Source organism: Papaver somniferum, chromosome 1 (genome assembly GCF_003573695.1).
Source record: "Papaver somniferum cultivar HN1 chromosome 1, ASM357369v1, whole genome shotgun sequence".
NCBI classification, from domain to species: Eukaryota; Viridiplantae; Streptophyta; class Magnoliopsida; order Ranunculales; family Papaveraceae; genus Papaver; species Papaver somniferum.
The window spans coordinates 194685509-194708388 of NC_039358.1; the positions used below are offsets into that span (position 1 = coordinate 194685509).

A 22880-nucleotide genomic window follows, 5' to 3' on the forward strand; every position below is an offset into this window, starting at 1 on the left:
CTTTACGAGGCCACGGAGGACCCCAAGCCTGCTTAGAGGAAAACAACTTCAGAAACTAAAGAAAAATGCGACTGGGGACTGCTTATCGCACTCGACGACCATCAAAAACTCATGAGATAACTCCAGAAACGCGGCTGAAACATTTTCTTGAAGAAATAGAGGAAGCCACGATAAACAACATAACTCTCTCATTTCTACCTCTTCGTTATCCAGAATATTTCGTCCATGTGATATTCTGAGCATCCCAGCTTCGCATCCAAAAGAATACAATAAGCTTGTATCAAACCTCGTGGACGTGGAGTCAAGACGATGCAATGAAAGTAGGCTACACATGGGGACTACCAGCATGGGACGCTTTCACTCCCCTTAACCAGGTTATTTCTGATTTCAACATCATCACTGTCGAAGTTTTACGAGCCATGAGAATTTCTCAACACAAAGCCCTACATGTGCATCGAAGACTCCAAAAGCACGCCACAGAGATACATTCACATGTTCGGCCGTGCCATCGGATCTAACAGAAATATAACTGGGGGCTGCTCACCGCATATCATTCCATACGATAGTCCAAGATTCAGAAGATGGTTCGAAGGATATCACTTGGAACAAAGTCCTTGAAGACTTGATAGCAACACGTCGGTAATAAAATGTCTCCCAACTCATCTATTTCATCCAGTGGCTCCGGAAGATTTCGACCATACAAGCATCCACAAGATACTGTCATCGCGATCAGAAGATCAAGGCACCGAACAACCTAAAATCAAGGATGGACCGACAACGTAACCACATCCATCTGTCCCAAGAATGCAATGGAGTTTGGTAAATTTTGGAATCCACTGGAGAGACACTGCAGACGAAAGCACGGATCCGGACGAGCGACAGAAAAAAGAAGAAGGTCAATAACTCTTTTCATACGGACGGAGTTTTTAGAGTTTTCACAGAATAAAGTTTCCTTCTTGCTCCATGAACGGGAATAGATGACTCGGCGCGGCTATGTTATCCCGGGCCCGCAACATCCCTCCTGAATTCTTCCTGAGTTTCACTATAGGGAAGTTTTAACCTCCTAAACGAGATTAAAACATACTCACGTACGGAGATAGGAAATTCTTTTTCGGTCAGATGGAGGGGCGGATCGTCAAAATCCGAGTTCGTACGCGAATTCCACAACGATTTTAGTAAGGAGCTAATTAGGGTTTCGGCATCCCAAACCCTGATTTCGACAAAGTTGTCAGGCGTCATCACCACCGTTTGGTGGCCGAAGTTCCAGCGCTATCACCACCGTTTGGTATCCGAAGTTCCAAAACCAGTTCCCATCCTTCCACGGAACTGAATCCAGTCATCATCCTTCCACGAAACTGAAGCCAGTCGACATCGTTCCACAGGCCCGCAACATCCCTCCTGAATTCTTCCAGAGTTTCACTGTCGGGCCGTTTTCACCTCCTAAACGAGCTCAAAACCTAAATATTCCCTCGTAAGGAGATATGAAATTCTTTTCCGGTCAGATGGAGGGGCGGACCGTCAAAATCCGAGTTCGTACGAGAATGCTACAACGATTCTAGTAAGGGGCGCTAATTAGGGTTTCGGCATGCCAAACCCTAATTTAGACAAAGTTTCCAGGTGCCATCACTACCATTTGATAACCGAAGTTCCAGCGTCATCACCATCGTTTGGTAGCCGAAGTTCCGAAACCAGTTTACACCATTCTGCGGACTGAAGACAGTTTCCACCATTCCGCGGACCGAAGCCAGTTTCCTCCCATTCCAAGTCGACCAACGCCTGCGGCTCCCATTCCAAGCCGACCAACGCGTGCTGCTCCCATTCCAGGCCAACCGACGCCTGTGGCTCCCATTCCAAGCCGACCGACGCATGCGACTCCCATTCCAAGCCGACCGACGCCCGCGCTTCCCATTCCAAGCCGACCAACGCCTGCGGCTCCCATTCCAAGCCGACAATCTACATCCCACCACTTCACGGTCTAACCAGCAACACCACAAGTAGAATCTATGCAAGGCCTCCAACACGAGAATCACGAACTCTCCTTACCTCTCGAAAAAGGTTAGTCGGGTCTTCATGACCATCTTTTCACGACTTGTCATTTCGATTTTGTCCTCGCCTGTCACCATCTTATGCTTACCTTGCAACAATGCTCCTGTTCCGATCTAAGCAGGGGACTTAATGTTGATGGTGGTTTTTAGCTTAGGGTTAAAATCGTAAAACCATACATCTAACTTGAAAGATAATGCTCCTGATTCGAAGACAACGCAGGTTTTATCGAAGGTCGGTAATACAAGGAAATACAATAAAACATAATGTAGAAACTTTTTCATAGACATTCAAAAATAATAGTAAACATCCATGTATGAGATGTGTGTTGCCGCACATAAGGGAAGAGTAATATTCGTGCTAACCACACACATTAGGTAATATTCGTGCTAACCACACTCATTAGAATACTGGTATAAAGGAAGAATAATATTCGTGCTAACCACACTCATTAGGTAATATTCATGCTAACCACACTCATTAGAATACTGATATTGTGTTGGCACACATCTCATACTACACAAAGCACACAAAGATATGCATGAATTTCACAACACCAAGATTGATTTATAAAACAATAATAATGAATACAAGAGAGTTCGTTATCGGTTCCCACCTCTTTTGATGACAGGCCACGCCTACCACGAGATCCACGATCCACTGGTTCATCCTTTGAATCGATCGTTGTTAATAGAGTCTAATTGCAACATCAGATGCAAGCCTTCACTGAAGCTGCCATCTACAATCATACAATTACCATTATCTACATCTTTACTATCTCATTTTTCTTACACCAGTTGACTCACTACCCATCTCATCTCAAGTCTAACTCCAATATCCATGTTCTGCACTTGCATCTCCCCTGCAACAACAAGATTCCACTAAAACTACCACCCTCTGCATCTACAACGCATAACACCATTGTACTTGTCCTACATCATCTAATTTCATTCTCAAACTACTAACATAGTATGAATCTTTTCATCACTACCAACTGATGATATTACCATCTCTTATCTGCGACTATCACCAACATTAACATCTCCCTATAGTTCAAATCCCCCAACATCAAGTCTACCCCGGCACTGCCATTTCAAAACACCAGCACATACACACACATAATCCATAAACTCACCACTGAATTGGTCATTTAAATTCCAACTATAATAACACAACATCAACAAATCTGCAATATTCATTCTCTCTGCAATAAACTATGTATTCATCTGAACCTAAACTCATTCAATTCAACATTTAAACCATCTGCACCTCTATCTCAACTCAGTCCAACATCACTATTTCAGTTCAGCAATAGCAGTTACACAGACAACACCACCATCCTTAACTTAATTTCCCTCAACTCATAAATCATTCTAAGTTCATCTCAGTACTTACACTGCCTGCATATTCAAACCTCTACAATCCGTGTAACTCAGTTCTTTTTACAATGTAAAAACATCATCTTCATTGTGACTACACAACATGCCCCGGATAATTATTCAATCCCCCCTGAAATCACTTCTACAAAATTCATACACATCTCAGACCATGTACTCGTCAACCCGTCACCATACACAACCAAACTCATCTCAGCAACAACACTAAGACAATCTGCATCCACACCAACTATAGACGATTACCATTTCACATTCACCAGACTGAACCACTACAACCACCAAAACTCCCATCCATCTAACTAAACTCAGTCATATCTTAAAAATCATTCATAACCCAAATTCGTATTCAAGCTCCAATAGTTTGTGGTATCACTAAACCAAATCCTCTGCTACAACCATTAAAATTCACCAGCAGAACCAAATCCACCTTCCTGTCCTTAAATCATACACCATTTATAATTTCTATCTACTCAAACATCTTAAATTATCAACATCAACCATATCATTCTTCTATTCATAACTCAAACAGTATTTACTTCTATTTGATAAAATATCCTAACAAAATACAATTTACTGAGGAAGAATTACCTTAAATACAACCCATAATCTTTTACATCCGCTCCACCTCAATATGAAATTCCTACTTCATCTGTTTGATTAACACAATACTCATCTCCAATCTTTCCTCTTGAACATCCATATCATCTTCCTCAACTAAATTCCAAACCCAAGAACCCTAATTCGCCGATTCTTCCCCAACAATAGCTACAACTGATATTCAACACAGAAACCATCTTCAATCATCCCTCTTGAACGTCAATTCCATCTTCTCTGAGTTTATTTTCATCTTCGAACTCATTTCTGAATCAAACTCAGAAACTCTAATATCAAATTCAAATCACTCTTCAACCTTATATTCTAATTCGTAATAAACCCAACTTAATTCAAATCCTCTAAACCATCATCGGCATATTCTAATCCTCTTTGAGCCTCAACTGAAACCCTAACTCATAATTCACTACGTACCTTCTTCATATCTAAATCAACAACAGATAACAACATCACCACTAACAGCTAATCCATGATCTTTTACACCTTCTACCAATCATAGAATCACCAATCTGTTTTCTCAAATCGACGGAGAAGGAAGAACATGAGAAGAAGAGAAGAAGAAGAAGAAAGAAGAAAGAAGAAGATATGAAAGAATAAGATAAAGATATGATTTATCTTCACCGTTTGGTGTCGATAAGACCAAGCAAAAATACTAATACACCCAATAGAGGATAAGGGCAGCCCTAGTTGGTCCAATGGCAAAAATATTATTTTTCCCTTCAAACAAATCTGATAATATCTTCTTCGTCCGATATCCGATTAATACGTTCGAGTAGTCCATTCCACCTAACTTTTCGATACCTATTCAATGAAACTAGTTTCGTATCTAAATCGTTGTTAGATTAGTTTTAATTAATTAACGTTCATGTTAAACTAATCGAGTTATTATCGGCTAATACGTCTCTTGGCTAGTCTAATAACGTTGACGAGCTTGAGGGTCTTTACAACTATGTCTCGGACTAGGATCGAATGTGTAGTTGAGTTTTAGACTTCACCGTGTTCATCGATTGAAGACGAAGATCTACTGAGGAGAGATTGGAGGAACTTCATCAACAAAAGGCATGTGGAGACTAAAATTTATCTATCACTTAGAAGTCTATTCTATTCTATCTCCTATTGATACTAAGTCGTATAGCTATATAGACTTTACATTATATACATTTGATATTTCGAGCTGAGTTTAACTGGCTTATATCTTTCTCGAAATATATGTTAGAAAGCTTTTTTCTTTAACTACGTTCATCATTATTCTTGACGAGTTTAGTATTCGCTGGAAACTAACCAATGAGTCAAAAGATGATCATGTGAAAATTTCCTTGAAACATTTTACATGATTTGTGTGAGACAGTCATTTGATATAGACTCGGAATGTTTCGTATTGATCATTCGATCACTTGAAAATTACTTATAAGCTAGTAGTTTGTGTGAGACAGCTATTGTCGTCTTCTAAAGATGTTTCAATCACTGAAATGGGAGCTTAGAACAAATAACCATTGTCTGAATATAACACATTATGCATACTAGTATGCGAACGGTTTTTACTATCAAAGTCCGGGAACCAAGTTTGCATACCCGTTTAAAAACGGTTTCACCTTAGTTGCGGTCTGGAACGACAGTATGCATACCCGTTTACGAACTGTCGAATGTGACCAATGTCCGGAACTTAAGTTTGCGTACCCGTTTGCAAACTAAGTTGGTTGATGTTCTAAAATCGGTTGACTATGATTTCATACTCATGAACAAATACATATATATAAATTAAGGAATGCAATCTTTGCAAACCATGGCTAAATGTTCATGAATTGATTCTCCTGAATCAAATCAGATTTTGTTTCAATTGTGTCTTGTATACTTCTATGAGAATATAAACAATTGAACAACTCTATAAGTAACACAATTAGATTCATTTGATTATTATTTGATCTAGAAGTGTTAGATGAATGTGGTTAATAGAAAAGTATTCATATGGCTAACTTCGGTTAACTATTGTTGAGCCAACTCAATATACACGTTTAAGTACGGTTGCCCATATATAAATGAAGGTATATTTCATTTGTGTGTAACAAGCTAAGACCATCTAACGGTGGAGAGATATTGCTTACGTTTTAAGCAAACTTAGCTTTGGTTTTAAGCAAACCTAATCCCCACACCTCCTGTGTGATACTAGTTGCGACTAGAGTCAATTCTTCTTTAACCTAGATTTTTCCTAAAACCATTATAGGTTAACGACTTAAAGATTTCATTGGGATTCTGAAGCCAGACCCAATTATTTTATTTGTAGTTGTGTGTTCTGATCTTACTTGTTCTATCGTATTGGGTACTATCTTCTCTAAGATTTGCTCGAGATTTATCTCTGATAAGTAAGATATAAAATGTAATCACAAAGCTCTTCGTCCCATTATTTGTGATTCCACAATAAGTTGTTATACTACCATATAGTTAAGTTATTGTGAGGTGATTATAGAAGCAAAAGCAGTATGCAATGGATATCTTACTATGCAGTGAGAAACAAAATCAGAAGGTAATTGTTTTGCCTTGGAAATACCAGTTCTTGATCTTATAGTTACTGGAGATGTAGCAACAATAGGAGTATCAACTGAAGAAGAAGGTATCTGTGGAATAACAGTATCATTTGAAGAAGGAGCTAAATTTGATGCAGCAGTAGAGTTTTCAGAGATATCTTCAGTGACAGTAGTAGTGCAAGAATTTGCATCAAAAGGGAAACAAGCTTCATCAAAGTTCACATGAACTGATATATAAGTTTTTTTAGTTTGTAAATCATAACATTTATATTCCTTGTGAATCGGACTGTATCCTAAGAACACACACTTTTCACTTAGCACTTAGTTTATCTGCTCTATATGGTTCTAAATTGGATAACAACAACATCCAAAAACTTTAAAGAATGAGTAATCGGGTAATGTATTAGAAAGTACTTCATAAGGGGATTGAAAATGAAGTACCCTTGTAAGAAGTATGTTGATGATGTATGAAGCAGTTAGAAAAAAATCGTACCACAATGACTTTGGAAGAGAAGCTTGAAATTATAATGTGTTCGTTTATGCTTACGCTCAGAAAGACCTTTTTATTGATGAAGATGAGGACATAAAACTCTATACATTATCCCAGACTCATCCAAATACTCCTTAAATTTTCCCTTAACTATTTCAAGTGTATTGTCACACTGAAAGAATTTTATAGATGTAGATAATATATTTTCAGATGTAATCTTGAAATGTTGAAAACAAGCTAGATTTTCTATTCTGCTCTTTGTTGGACAAATCCAATGATATCTTGAGAAGTCATCTATGAATAAGATATAATACTTAAATCCTAGAGAAGAAGAATTTGGAGCTGGATCCAAATGTTACAGTGTATCAAGTGCAGAGGTGATGTTGAATACTACTTTTGGATAAGAAAAAAATGAAGTTTTTGATTCTTTCCCATCTGGAAGGCCTCACAAAGACATTCGTCAGCTGAATCAAGCTGAATAGAATAAGTAGAAACAATCTTGCTAGGTACTAAAGCAGAAGTACGACCCAATCTTCTGTGCCAAAGTGAATTATTGCCTGGCATTTTTAGGGGCGAACCCAAAAGAATTAGGGGCGACACAAAAAGACAAAAAAGGTCACCCAAGCGTAAATCTAAGCTACCCCTTATCTCCGATTTTTTTAAAATGGCTAATATGCCCTTTTATAATCGGTATCCAACACCTCAATCGGTAGTTAAACAATAATCAGTAGAAAATTTAGACTAAGTAGTTACCGATTAATGTGTGGATGTTTCGACTAATATGCCCTTTTATAATCGGTATCCAAAACAATAATCGGTAGTTTTAAATAATAATCGGAAGAAATCTCCTGTAATCGGTAGTCTAGGGGTCTATATATCAGTGTTTGGAATCTTTTTTTGAGTTATTGTGAGATGACACACTCCCGATTATAGTGAGAGAAGAAGAAGAAAAAAGAAGAAGAAGTGGGTATATGTTGCCAACTTCGGATTGATTGTTGCCAACTTCCATAAACATGGATGGGTACGAGGAACGTGAACTTGTTGAAGTTCAAGGTTCACTACCGTTTAGAGAAGATGATATGGGGTATATGTTGAATAATCCAAACTTTTGTGGAGATGAAACCCTAGACGACGCTTTCATGGAAGAAAACGGAGAATCACCCGAGATCGAAGCTAACGACGCATCAAACATACAGGTATGTTGTTAACAAACTCTAATACCCATATTATGTGCATTTGTGTGTGTTTTTCAACGAGAAAATTCGATTTATTCATGTATTGAATGCGATGAACGACATATAATCGGTAGCTAATGGAGTACAATATCTACCGATTACAAGAAACCGCCTCCAAAATGTCTACAATCGGAAGCTATTGTATGTATAAAACTACCGAATACGGAAAAAAACCCCAAATTGAAAGTTTTAATTTCTCACAATTGGTAGTTTACAAATTTACTTTCCTAACGATTTTAAAAGTTGCCCCAAATACGAATTTCTCCAAAAATGAAAAAATTGTAATTCTTCATATTTCATAATCGGTTGTTTATGAATGCATTTAACCTCCGATTATGGTAGTCGCCCCAAAAACAAATTTTTCCAAAAATGAAACTTTCGTAATACTTCATATTTCATATTCGGTAGTTTATAAATTCAGTTATCCTCCGATTATGGTTGTCTCCCTGTTGATGGTGGATTTTAGTTCAGGGATAAAATTGTAAAACCAAATTTATGCGCTGATATCCTGCAAAGGATAAAGCCACTGATAAGTGATGAATACTTCTCCACTTTACTAATTTACTTAAAATGGAGCATGTAGCAACAATCCCATATACCTTGTGAATTTATAACATTATTAATGTATGACCAGCCTTGTATTTCTTGTACTGCTCTACTCTTATCATTGGTGCGGCAAGACGACTGATTGTTTCTCTCATCAGAGCAACACGAATCTCCAAGCATTAATAATGAAGCATGTACGAAATACCCGTACAGGCTATAACTCTCGGAGTGTTATACTAGCCCGATCGAGCATCTGGACTGTCCATATCAGTCTCAGAAACGATCACGACCATCCAACTTCACCAGCATGATTGGATGGCTCAGATCGAATCCATAACCCTCAAGCAGGTATTGGAGTATTCACCACCGGACTAACGCGGACCCCGGATGGTCGGCCTCTCCAAAAGGGTAGCATGGATTGCCTATTCGTCCAGCCAAAGCAGCGTAGACGAGAAACCCTAAATAGGGTTTGCAACACATTACATGTGTCGCAAATCAGTCTCAACCATCCATCTTCGCAGGCATAGATGGAGGGTGTAGATGTAGATTCAAAGGGCCCATAGCATGTCAACACAAGCACCGTGGGCCCGCCTATATACATGACCGATCGGTCAGGACCAAAGATGGATGGTCGTCCCAATTCGTGTGCCCAAACAAGGGATGACGCACGGCTGGCAAAACCCTAATTAGGGTTTTCGATCACGAGCGTCCATTTTCACCTGATCGAACGAAGGGTCTAGGAGTCGATTAAGCAGGTCCAGTGAGTATCAACATGATCGCTGCAGGCCCACATATCTCCACACCCGATCGGCCAAGGAATATCATGCCTGGTCGTCTTGATTCACACGCCCAAACTAGGCGTGGTCACACCTCCCAATTGCAAACTAATCTCGACCACTCAACTTTTCCGGACAAATTGAGTGGCTCAGATCACGTTTCTACGGGGTATTAAGGTATGGACGTGTACACCAGCCTGCCGTCTGTATACCAGACTAATCGTCCAAGACCGACCAAGCTTGGTCGTCTCGAAACGCGTGCCCGAAGTTGGCATGACGCGCGACTTTTGCGGCACCGGATTTCTGTCACAAATTGATCTCAACCACTCAACTTCGCCGGACAAATTGAGTGGCTTAGATCACACTTTCACGAGATAATGAGGTATGGGCGCCTACACCGGCATGCACAATCCGCCCGCCAAAATTGCGTCCCAAGCTTGGTTTCGACCAAGATGAAGAGTGATGCTTGCGCACCTCTTCATAAACCCTAATTCCACTAACGGTCGCAGATGAGTGTCTCAAAGATCATCTCGTCCGTTCAACTTCACGTGCTTGGTTATACAACCCTGGTCAGGAGTTAACTGGTCAATGAGGTGTCGTGGTGATTATCATCCACCACTCTACCACACCATGTGGTCGGCCAAGTCAGGACTTGCTTGCGCAACCTCCAAACCATCACATGAAGTAGTCTGGACATGAAGCTATTTTAAGACGCTCAAACAGCGATGCTTCATACATGCTGAGTATATTCGATGCATTAATTGCATAGAATACACACAATACTTCACAAGTATCGACTTCCTAAATAACTTAGTTATTTAATCTAGCATCACATGCTACCTTCTGTGGGTCCCAAGATCCACACATTCGAGACATCAATCATGTCACAAACTGGGGGATACATACTGGGGTATTGGTCTGGCGGTTAACAGCGTGCAGCGCACAACGCGCCATCACAAGAACGTGTCAGGAAGTCATGGACGGTTAGTGATGATGGGAGAAGTGGGAAAGACCGATCGTGTAACACTAACACCCGCAACTCCACTACTCCATCACTCCACTTTCTCCACTTCCCACGAGATACGTGAGTAAGGCTCAATGACTTGTATAAATAGGTTCTCCTCCCTCTTTCGACAAGACAAGACAACTAGAGCAAGTGTTGATAAATCGTATTCCAACACCAGAACTGATAGCTTTCATTCTGTAAGACAGTTCAGCTTTCTGATACAAGTCATACATAGCCAACACCTTCACAATCTCAACACTTTCTTCGCTTCCCTCCCTAAGATCAACCCATCTCCTTCCCTTTATGACCGAAGGAAGTCTAGAACGGCCATTTCTTGGTTTAGGCCAGAATTGTACTGATTGTTTTCTAGAATCACAAAACACTCCCATGCAGTGTATTTGTTTAGGGTTTAGAAACACCTGTACAGTCCCGCAGAAGAAGCAATTCACTTTGAGGGTTTTCGAGCCTACGAACTGCCGCCATCAACTGTATGGTCTTTTGAACTCTACCAAGAACCAAATGACTACAAAAATTAGCATTCAAACTCACAGGACCACCAAGTATTTTAACTCCTATAGAGGATCTACCAATACCAGCAGGAAAAATACCATCTTACAGACTCCTTGTATCCGTAGAAAGCCAAAACAGTTCAGTTTTCTGCACATTGAGATGAAGCCCAACAGATGCACCTTCATTCTGAATAATATGAAATGCTTTAGAAACCTGCAAAGTATCACCAATAACGGTACCATCATCTAGGTACCACGCCTGCAAATCAAGATGACACTGTTGCGAGATCTTTAAAACAAGAGGGTGCAAAGTCAGCGATAAAAGTAAAGGACCTAGAAGATCTCCTTGTTGTACACCTTGTGCAGAAGAAAGAGTAGAAACACCATAATAAATTTGGGCATGAAAAGAATAACAAAATTCAACCCATTTAGATATACTAGGGCATTTAAGTCTCACTTCTCTCAACATAGCAGTCATATCCACAAGGTTAAATGCATTACTAAAATATACTAGAAGCATAGACATGGAGTTAAGACTACCTTTCTCCTCCAAAATACGATTTATTGAATGTAAAATAGCTTCCCCTCCACAAGGTACTCCAACCCCAAATTGGAAATCACTTAAATATCTAGACATATCCTTGCTCACAAGAGATGCGACAACCTTAGAAACTAACCGTCTCCATATAATACCAACAATAATAGGTCTAATACCCCCTCCAGGTTTAAGCAAAGGAGTAAGTGGAGCGCTAGCAATGAACTTACCTAACTACGGAGGGCAGTTACCAGCTAAAAAAATATTAACAACTGCAGTAATGGACGCAAGGAGCTCATCCTCCACAGCTGCCACAGGACCACTGAGGGCATCAAGCAAGTGTTGAGCATGAAGACCATCCCTGCCACATGCTGCACCTTTAGAAAAACTTCTAGTTTTGTTCAAAACCATATCGATACTAGCCGTAGCAGCATTAACTTCAATCGGTGCAATGGGAAATACTGGTGGAGGTGCCGAAGGATGTTTGAGCTGTAAATAAGATAAAGTAACATCAGTAGAAGGAGCCACGCCATTGGATGTAAGAACACGAATAGCAGCGGTATAAGATCCCTGACTAAGCTTTCGTCTACAAAGTCGTAAATTAATATCATCTTGATTAGTATTCGTAGACAAGACCTTATGTTTAGATAGAAGATCATTATCAAATAACAAACTCACAATCAAAGAGACACAACCATCAGAATCCCTCCACTTTTCTAAAGCGGATTAATAGAAGCAACTTGAAGTTTCTTTCCATACCAGATCGACTTTATGCACTACTCTTGGGAGTATAATTACGTAAAACACATATAAGAAACATGAGCAGTTGAATCCAAGCTGAAATATCCTAGGGACTGGGTATAACCTTGTCCAAAGTGTGTTTGAATGTTCGAGAGAAACTGAGTCTACATTTAGTGGGTATATGCCGAACTGTATGCAACTGAGCTTGAAAAACTTTATCTAACAACTCCACACCAAGGACTTGAAAAGAATTACTAAGCACAACATTATCAACATTAGAAACATGAACAAAAGCACTTGCCTCTTCAGGTTTTGTTACGCCATGAATAAGAAAATCATCATCCACTCCATTGAAAGGAGCCGAAATTACATCTCTGGCATGTGACCTGCAACATTTCTTATAAGCTTGGATATGCATACACTTGGTACACAACCACATCTTTAGTTGTGAAAGAGTTTGTTCCCATAGAGCATAGACTGCACCATTATTATGAATCTTGTCCCTGCATCTATCATTTTCTTCCCCAAGCACTAGATGCATATCATTAATATGTTTGAAAAAAGAGCTTCTCACTAAACCCCTGCCTCTTACACCATTCTTGCAGCTATCAAACCCCTTAAAAGGACATTGGAGAAACTTACTAGCATTCTGTGAATCAAAAAAATGAGATATGGGACTCGAACAAACCCCCTGGTTAGTCCTAGTAACTCTAGGCATAGTGAACACAAAATAGAGAAACCCAAAGGACCAATTAGGAATCAAGGAATGGGAATTTAAGAGTTCAAATTAGGAATACATCCAATTGAAAACCTAAAATACCATTCGTTGAAACTCTAATTAAACAAACAAGGGGAACAGGCCAAAAACACAAACTTGATGCTCCAAAAAACTTCACTACTACTCGGAGAAACCTTCAATCGAAGAAACCAAATCCTCAAATCACTAATTCAATAAGAAAGCTCTAAAAAAAACCGCAATTAGAACCCTCAAACTACTACTACATACACAGAGTTTCACCTCAGGGAAAATATAAAGAATAATTCGAAAAAAAACGATACACAAAACGCTAACCCACTTCTGCAGATGACGAAATACACGTAAAAAAAAAGGACCCATAATCCAATCTTCAATCGAAGAAATCACTTCGTCAAAAACCCTAATCCAATAAGAAAGAAACCCAATTCCCTCTTCTGCTACAACGCCAAGAACCCTAACTCGGAGTCTACAAAAATTGCTCAAGAAAAAACCCCTAAAACTGATTCTTCAATTACTCAGAGAAAAAAAAACCTTAGCAAAGAAAACTCGGAAATTACACAGAGATTAAGAAAAGGAAAACCTGAATCAGAATTAATTCGAACAACGACAACGTTAAATCTGAAGCTTCAATCGCTCACAGAGAAGGGAAAAAAAATTGGTGGTGAGAATCCACACGAGATGAAGAAGAAAACAAAACCTTGCAAATAAGGTCTTTTTACACGTATGTAACAGGAAGCCTTCAAGCTTAACAAGTTGGAAGCTTTTTGCAATTTTTATTTTTAAATAAAAGGCGCCCCAAAGGCTTTTATTAACAAAAGAATCAAATACAAGGTACAATGTCGATAGAGGGCAACCTAGCAACAAGTTGAGCCCCTACACCTTTTTGAATTGAGATACCTAATCTATAAAAAAGAGAATTACCTATTTTTTAATTGAGGTCGTAATAAGCTATACAATTTCTCAACCTCTTCAAGAGAATCACCATATCTTCACCAAGTTCGCCTAAAGTGGAGAAAGCAAGGACGCCAAATCCATACCCATGAGCGGACACCGTATCCAAATATTTTACCCGTTTGCATGAAATAACATTAGAAATGGCGACACACGGAACGAAAGTCCGACCACCAATATCAGAAAAGGGTGAGACACCCGTAACATCAAAGCAAACATCTTGCCCGTTAATCCAATTATAGACAAGAATGTCGGCGGGCTTTAAAGCCTTGGCATCATCAGGTAAGAACCCAATATTGACCTCCTTCCTAGCTGCAACCCCGACCTTGTTAAAATTATTATTATTATTATTATGTTATAAACGGAAGTTTATTAGGTAGATGCCCATTTTAGTGGGACCCTATTACCTGGACATCAAGTATATAAACTCTACAAATAGAGTCCCAAACCTTCGTAAAGTAATACACATCTAATAAGATTCTCTCTCCTTTTTCGTCTCTACTTTATGTCTTTCCTTCTCTATTTTCTAGATTTACAACACGTTATCAGTCACGTTGCTTTACCGACTAAGCAAAAGTATTCTTTCTTCCCCTTTTATGGTGGCATCGAACGGGCCAAACCTTAGACCATACAAACCCGAACAGGATATGGAGAATTACTTCTTAACCTTATTATATTGGTTTTCTTTTATTCTTATCGTTTTGCTAACTTGTATAGTTGTGTTTTGTCCTTATGTAGATTTCCACTCATCTCAAACAGTGGTACGAGAATGAGAAACAGATCGTGGCAAGGAACTTCCCATTATTACATAAGAAATTAACTGGTTCTTCTTTTTCCTTTTCCTTTCCATTTTATTTTTATTTTTAATGGTGTTATGCTAATTAATTAAGCATTATTTTTCTTTATTTATTTAATGACCACCGTTTATGGGAGCTGATGCTTTTTCTTTTCACGCATCAAGGTGTATCCCTAGTTTATGGGACGTGGGTAATCATCTTACCAAATAAGTTCAATCTTCCCTTCTTCTCTAGTTTATTTCTATAGAGAAAAAGAAAAAAGAACTTATTGAAAGATGGTTTACCGTTTCTATTCTCCTAATGAAACGGTAGTCACCAAAAATTGGCGTTTTCTTTTTTCTCTAATATTTTTTATTCTTCATAGAGAAAGAAAAACAAATCCGTCAAAGGACTTTTTACAATTTCTATTCTTTTAATGAAACTGTAATCACCAAAATCCGGCGTTGTCGCAATTTAATTATCTTCGCGGTAATTAATCACGTGCATGGTTGAAAAACCTACGACCAATTAAATTTGATATCTTCATCAATAAAAAGAAGATCAAGTGATTATTTTTTATGGACGGGTTCTATCCGACAATCAGAAAGTGGATTTTCCCACTGCGATGACTAAAGCGACAATTTTTTTCTTCTTCTTTTGTCGATACGATTTTGGTAAATTGTAGAAACTAAACTAATTGATGTTGATTTTTTCCATCGCTTCTTTAAGATGATAGAAAATATATTGACATATTTTCTAAATTTTGCCAATATGGTGTGATTTCGAAAATTGCACCATGAAATACGGTTTTATCAAATAATAAACCATTCACCAACCACAAAGTGGATTTTGTCTAAAATTCATAACGATAATGATTTCTATATTTTCTCAAAGAAATCAGTAAGCCAATTAAGCTTGGTTTTTCCCTATCGATCTTAAAGGGATAAAATATCGTTATTATTACAAATACCAATAAAACGAGGAATTGCTCCTTAGGGATGTTGAGCAATCATTGTTTTCTCGAAATAATAATCTCCAAAATTCGGATTGTTCCACTTGTAGTTGAAACATCGAAAGACATAAAAGATCAAAGGGTGCACCCGGTTTGTAAGATATATCATTAGTCCTTGTAGTGACTAAATTGATCTTAAAATTTAGTTTCTTTTGGAAAATAAAGTGTCCATAATCTCAATCCAAATCTTTATCTCGTTGGATCGTTGGCCTTAGAGTTCACGCAATTATATGCAGATTTATATACATATTTTATATGTTTTTGGTTGTAAACAATAAAACCCTTGGTTGATGATTAATTTTGTATGTCAAAAAGACTACAATTTATTTTATTTTTAGGACAATTTCTTTTATGAATTTTTAAATCAGAATCTACTGTCCAATCTGGAGTTGTTTATAATCCAGAAATTATTATGAGTATATGTCCTCGAATTAATCAAATAATACTCTACGAAACTTGTTTTCGTATATGAGATGAAAATATTTCCGCCATAATCAGGAGGAGAATATACATTACCAAACGTTGGTATTAATTACTTCAAAGTTATATCCATTTCTCCCATCTTGATCAAATCAAAAAAGGCTGTCATTTACTAGGCGTGAAACTATTTCATCTAGCTTTTATTAAGCTTATGCCGTTTGAAAAGGCAAACTCAATCACATCTAGCAAGCATGTAGCATTTTTATATAGGCTACTGAGTCTATCATAATACGATTCACATTCTAAAAATTCATATCTCTTTATTTGAATAGTAGGAGATTATCACGCCCGTGGGCGCTGGTACCAGTAAATTTTGAATTTTTCAAAGTACGCATACACTGGAGTTGTGTGAGATCCTGATAAGCAAATTATTGTCGAATATTCATTTATAGTAGCTACTGAAATAGTAAATAATGGTGGTTGTTAACCCCTCTCCATAGAAATATCGACATCAGTGATTGGTGTGCACAAAATCCAAATTATGTTGGATTGAAATCTCCAGAATAACACAATTTATGGATCCAACACTTAACACCTTAAATGTGCAAGCCTGAATTCTTAAAATTACAGGTCGGTGTAGTCGTGATGCGTTATTAAGAGAAATTAATCATACTAAAAATGATTTGAGGATTTAATTTTTGCTTAAATCGTAGGATTGCTTCAATGATTGTTCTCCTTATATGATACATTTGGCGTGGTAGTCCTTGAGGGACTCGTATTTGGTCAGAGAACATACTAGGATTTGTAATCCTTGAAGGATTCAATCTATATCCATGCATCCACCTGAATCGACTATATCAGGTTTAGCAATCCTTTATGTGTTTTTAGAAATTTGGTACACAACCAAAAATCCGGATTAATTAGTTGATGATTTCAACATTATAGGTCTCTTGAGATGTCCTTAAAAACACTGAAATCCACGCTTCGGCAGCATAAATTCTGTTATTTTTATTTCTTAAATCTGCAGTTAGAATTATGCTAGCTTAAACTCGTCTTTGAGGTAGACTAGAGTTATGATTTTGATGCTCGTTTTCTACAATACTCATATAGTTATTTAGCATCCATAAATCGTCAAAAGTTATACTCTTTTTCCTTCATTTCAGGTTTTGTCCCATGTGGTTTTCCTGACAAGGTTTTAACGAGGCAACATCTCGTTGACGATTAATTTTCTTTCTAAATGTTGATATTTGTGCTCTTTTTCCTTCGTCCAAAATTTTTCCCATTGGGTTTTAGTGGCAAGATTTTAGTGAGGCAAATTAATTCAACATGGTGGTCATCCAAGGGGGAGTTGTATCAATTTCAGTTATTTGGTGGATTCCCACCATTACCACATAAACATAACAATCTCCTATGAATTTGGATATTATTCTAATCCATATATGGTATGATCACAACTTTTGTTCACCTATGCAACTGTAACTAAATATTGGCCCTTTTTTGGAGAAATTACATCAACTACTTTCGCAAATCATCTTCGAGAAGCTAGCAATCCAAGAAGCAAGTCCTCAATGTATTTAAAGAAGCGTGAAGACTCGAGAACACTACCATCAGAAGACTAACACAAAAGAAGACTTCATCAACTGGGAAATTTCTCACGAAAACACTGCTATCTCCAGCATTCAAGAAATTCGTTTATCGAAATTGGGAAGTGTCGACTCAAAGATTTGCAAGCCAAGATTTAACTGAAGTACTTATCATAGGGAGCACCATAGTAGGTATTTTAATGGACTATCACGTTGTACTCTTTTTCCTTCGTCAAGGTTTTGTCCCACTGGGTTTCCTTGTCAAGGTTTTAATGAGACAACATATGCATGTCCAACTCTTTTCTAAGTTTTCTCATAATTGTACTCTTTTCCCTTCGATCAGGTTTTGTCCCTTTGGAGTTTCCTGACAAGGTTTTAATGAGGCAATTACTTAGATACAATGGTCATCTAGGGGGAGTGTTATAAACAGAAGTTTATTAGGTAGATGCCCACTTTAGTGGGACCCTATTACTTGGGCATCAAGTATGTAAACTCTACAAATAGAGTCCCAAACCTTTGTAAAGTAATACACATCTAATAAGATTCTCTCTCCTTCTTCGTCTCTACTTTGTGTCTTTCCTTCTCTATTTTCTAGATTTACAACATATTAGATAAATAGTATTACACTAACTAGTTGGAAGACTAACAAGTTAAGCTGCAACAACGTACCACTACATTAATTGAACATGTTGTTGTGCTAGCCTACCAGCGAGCCTCATGGGTAACCTAGCTGGGGGGGGGGGGGGGGGGGGGGGGGGGATGGGATTGTATCACAAGGGGGGCAAGCTAACTCTACCTTCCATGTTAATTCCTGCAATATTACGCCATTGGGGGCTCGAAGCTGGGACTTCCTGAAGCGCATGAAACTTTTGAGAAATGAGGATGACTAGCTGAGCTAGGTGCCCGTTTTTAAAAATAATGATTAAAAAATTAGTCAAAAAGATGACATGGAAGTCACTCCAGGGTCTAAATAAGACCTTCATATTTATTTTGACACCCTTCCTATTTTATACGACCTACTGTTGGAGATGAATTTAATCTAAACGAGGGTCTAAAATCCTATGTGTCAAAAGAAAATAAAACTCTCACCCACTATTGGATATGCTCTGATAGATAATCGTCAATTGATTAAATTTCCATTATTTCTGGAATAGTTAAGTCTCTCCTTATCTACCATTTAGCACTATAAACGCATTCTAAAAGCAGAATATTCTCTTAATTTCTCGTAGTTAGTCGTTCTTTCTCCTCCTTAAGATCTGTTTAACCAAATGCTCTTGATTGATTTGTTATTGGTTTGATTTCATTAATTTCTTTGTTTATAATTTCAATGTGAAATAGTAATAGTTCCATCCAGGAACACCTTTCGTAAATTAAAATTAAAATCCATAAACTCACCGTGTGGGGACTAAGCTTCTAATAGGTGCTTGGCAATGTAAACTGATATGCTTAGGTTTACACTCATGTGATAAGATTTTTAATTTTTACTGTATATTAAATCCGGCTATCAAATGCATTTTTCTTTTAATCTCTACCTGTCTATTAGGTAAATCCGATTTTTCACTTATGTGTTATACAAGTGAAATTTGATTTTTCATCAGAAATTGATTTTTCACCCTTAATAAAATGGAATTTTCACCAACTTGGCAAAATTACAAGTGAAAATTGGAATTTTCATCGACAACTGCAATTATTGTTAGTTGTGATTTTCATTAAAAGTAATAAGTAGAAGTTAAAAATTGCTGTTTCTAGCGCCAAAAATGTAGTTGCAGGAAATCCTATAATACACCCCATTAACTATTCCTAGATCTAAATCTATTTCACAATCAAAATAAAGATTAAAGTGCTAAAATTGTAAATTGGACACAAAATTTACGTGGTTCGATCAATTTGATCTACATCCACGGGGTTAGGTTTCACTATGATTATCGAATTACATATGAATTACATTGGGACTCCATTAATAAGTATTTGGAACTCTAGTTTTTATGGAGGAAGAAGGAGGAGATAATACTAATAATAATAATCCCCTTTCTCTCTCCTGCCTTTCTCTTTATATAGGATATTACCTAGTGGACGACAGCTCATATTTCCTTTTATTTCATATTTTCTTTCATTTCGGTTCCACCGTCCGACATTATCGCACAACCTTATATGAATCTCGCACACTTGATAACCTATGCGATATTTTGCCCCTACAATTGCGATTATCAGCAATCCCTAACTCATGAAAACTAGAATTATCACGTTTTCTCACTTATAAATAAATAAATGTATTTAATTTTCTAAAGTAAATATGGCATTTTAGTAATCATAAATTATTATAACTAATTTTGGGTTCTTCATATATAGAATCCTAATGATGGGTTTTAGATACACATTTTTTTTATTTAGGCTAGAAATAATTTTCCCTATTGATACACATACCGCGGGTTCCCCACCGAGGGTTTTCCCGGCAGAGAAAAACTTGTCGGATCCACGGACCCGTTACCAGAGAAAGGCAAGGGGTGCTGTTTTGGCGGTCGGGTTTCATCTAATACCAACCTAATTATAGCGGGTGGGTCGGGTTTCATCTAATACCAACCTAATTATAGCGGGTTTTTATTCTCATAACCAATGTCGCCCGCCTAATTTTCGGTTCGGGTTTTAACCCACCCTTTACGGACCGGTCGGTTTCGAGTTTAAACCTGCTTTAACCCGTTTCATATGCATTTTCGTTTGAATTAGCTTTTAGTTCTCTAAGGAAAAAATTTCGATCTCGCGGCGCGGGATCAAAGTTGAACTCGCAGCTCTATGACTGTACGTTCCGTAGATGTGACATCAGCAGACTGTTGAGTTAACCACAGTCAAATACCCGATTTTTTCTTAACTACGAAATCTTACAAGATATTTCATATATCTGTTTCATAAATACCGGAATTTCTTCCTTAATTTTTTTCATCTCTCTTTTTCTTTAGGAACCTTAATTTTTACCATGTCTTTATATTTCTCCTACCATTTTTCTTTTCCGCAGTGATATACATAAGCTAGTATGCATCTACTCTACTGATCGTACTCATTACGAACTATATATATATATGACTCTCCCTTTCATCTTTCTTGCATACTGATTAAATAACTAGGTAGTGATAATGAATCATTAATGATGATCATGAAATATCATCACAACTGTGGGACAAGATATTGGATCAAGAGACAAAGTACTGAGAGTACTGCATAGTGTATACTGTATAGCTAACAAGTGATGCAGTTAGTCGAAGTTGTTTCCATTCCGTCAAATTGCATGAAGCTTTATTTAGAGTGAAGATAAGTTGGATATTATATTGATTAGTAATGATACTGGTGGATGATGGACCATTGATGGTAACAGTTTTAGTAGGATTTTCGACATTGAAGCCAACAAAACAAGCAGCAGCTGAAAATGTTGGTTATTTGATGATTCACTTGTTGATCTTGGTAATGTTTCTGGCCTAAAGACCTTGTTGGCGCCAAAATTAAGTGACGAGTATGAAGATCCGGATATATAGAAAATAGAGAAGATATACGTTTTTCAAAATACAGAAGATATATGAGTTGTTCAGAAAAACGTGATGTCACTGTGGTTAACTCTACGACCAACTTTATGGTTTGCTGATGTCACATCTTCAAAATCCTACAGTTGTGGAGCCGCGAGTTCAACTTTGATCCCGCGCCGCGAGATCAAATTTTTTTTCCGTTTTCTAAAGTTACTTAAATCACATGAAAAATCTGGTAAGTGTAATTATCTGGTTGAATGCCTTTTTGAATCATCCTTTTATAAATGAATAGAGACTTGAATGGCTTAAAACTCTCAGCTGAACCTCAAATCAATTGTATACGTATAAAAAGATCTGGTTCAGTAATTTGATCAAACAGTTTATGAGCATAATTCATAGTTCATGATAAGCCAATAGAACATGTATAAATTAGCTCTCTTAGAGAAGATGGGATTGAAAGGAAGCCCTTGATTATCATCGAACCTTACATTTGTTTTTGTGTTCTGAAAATTGTACATCTTTAGCATAAATTCGACAGTTGGACATGGTTGGAGCTCGTCTCTTACCCTGATCATCACTGATCACTCTCACAACTTGTACTGTTATTTTCAGGTTAGAAGTAGAGTTAGTTAGTTAAAAGAGATGGATGAGATTCCATATATAACGGGTTTAAACGAACTATCGGGTTTTTCGGGTTTTTCGGGCGGGTTTAAAATCATAACCAACTATAAACCCATCTATATCGGGTTTTTATATTCATAACCAACTACCAACCCGCTACAGGAGGGTTCGATTTAAAAATATACTGGTTCATCGAGTAAGGGAAGGTTCGGGTAAGAGGGTTGAGTCTTGTGCAGCTCTAGTTGGGACAACCCTCGGTGGCGAACCCGCTGTAAGGTATCATTTTCGATTTTTATTAATCTTTTCTCATCAGAAGAAAACAATACAAAGTTACAGACAAACTCTGTATTTATGCAGAGATGTTTTAGACATAACAGAAAACATTCTGTTATAACAGCTGTAAGAGACAGTTACAATTTTCGTGTGTATAACAACACTTACAAATAGATATGACTAGTGTGTACACACACTTACAACTAAGATTAATCCTTACAGTCCCCATCAAACTGATACTAGTGTAAATAGATAAACTTGCCAGCTAAGGATAAAAAAACAGAATGAAACAATCCTTTTGAAAAAAAATATGCTAGCTGATCTGCAGAAGCTACATAACTTACTTCAAGAATCCATAATTGACCAATTCTCTTATGAAATCGTAGTCAATCTCTACATGCTTAGTTCTAGCATGAAAAACTGAATTTGTAGCTAGACTATTTGTAGAAATATTATCATACATAAGCTTGAAAGGAGTATTGAAAGAAACATCCAACTCTGGTAATAAGAAAGATATCCATACCACCTCTGCAACAACAACTGTCAAGGACTTATACTCTGCT

At 37.5% G+C, this 22880-nt stretch overlaps 1 long non-coding RNA gene across 1 annotated transcript; it reads right to left on the bottom strand.

Moving 5' to 3' along the window:
- Positions 1-2712: 2712 nt before the first annotated feature.
- LOC113334745 lies at positions 2713-20570 on the bottom strand. Its single transcript, XR_003352935.1, has 3 exons — positions 20560-20570; positions 17426-17429; positions 2713-3735 (listed from the first exon to the last, which is right to left on the bottom strand). It is a non-coding gene; the product is annotated as an uncharacterized LOC113334745 (long non-coding RNA).
- Positions 20571-22880: the final 2310 nt, after the last annotated feature.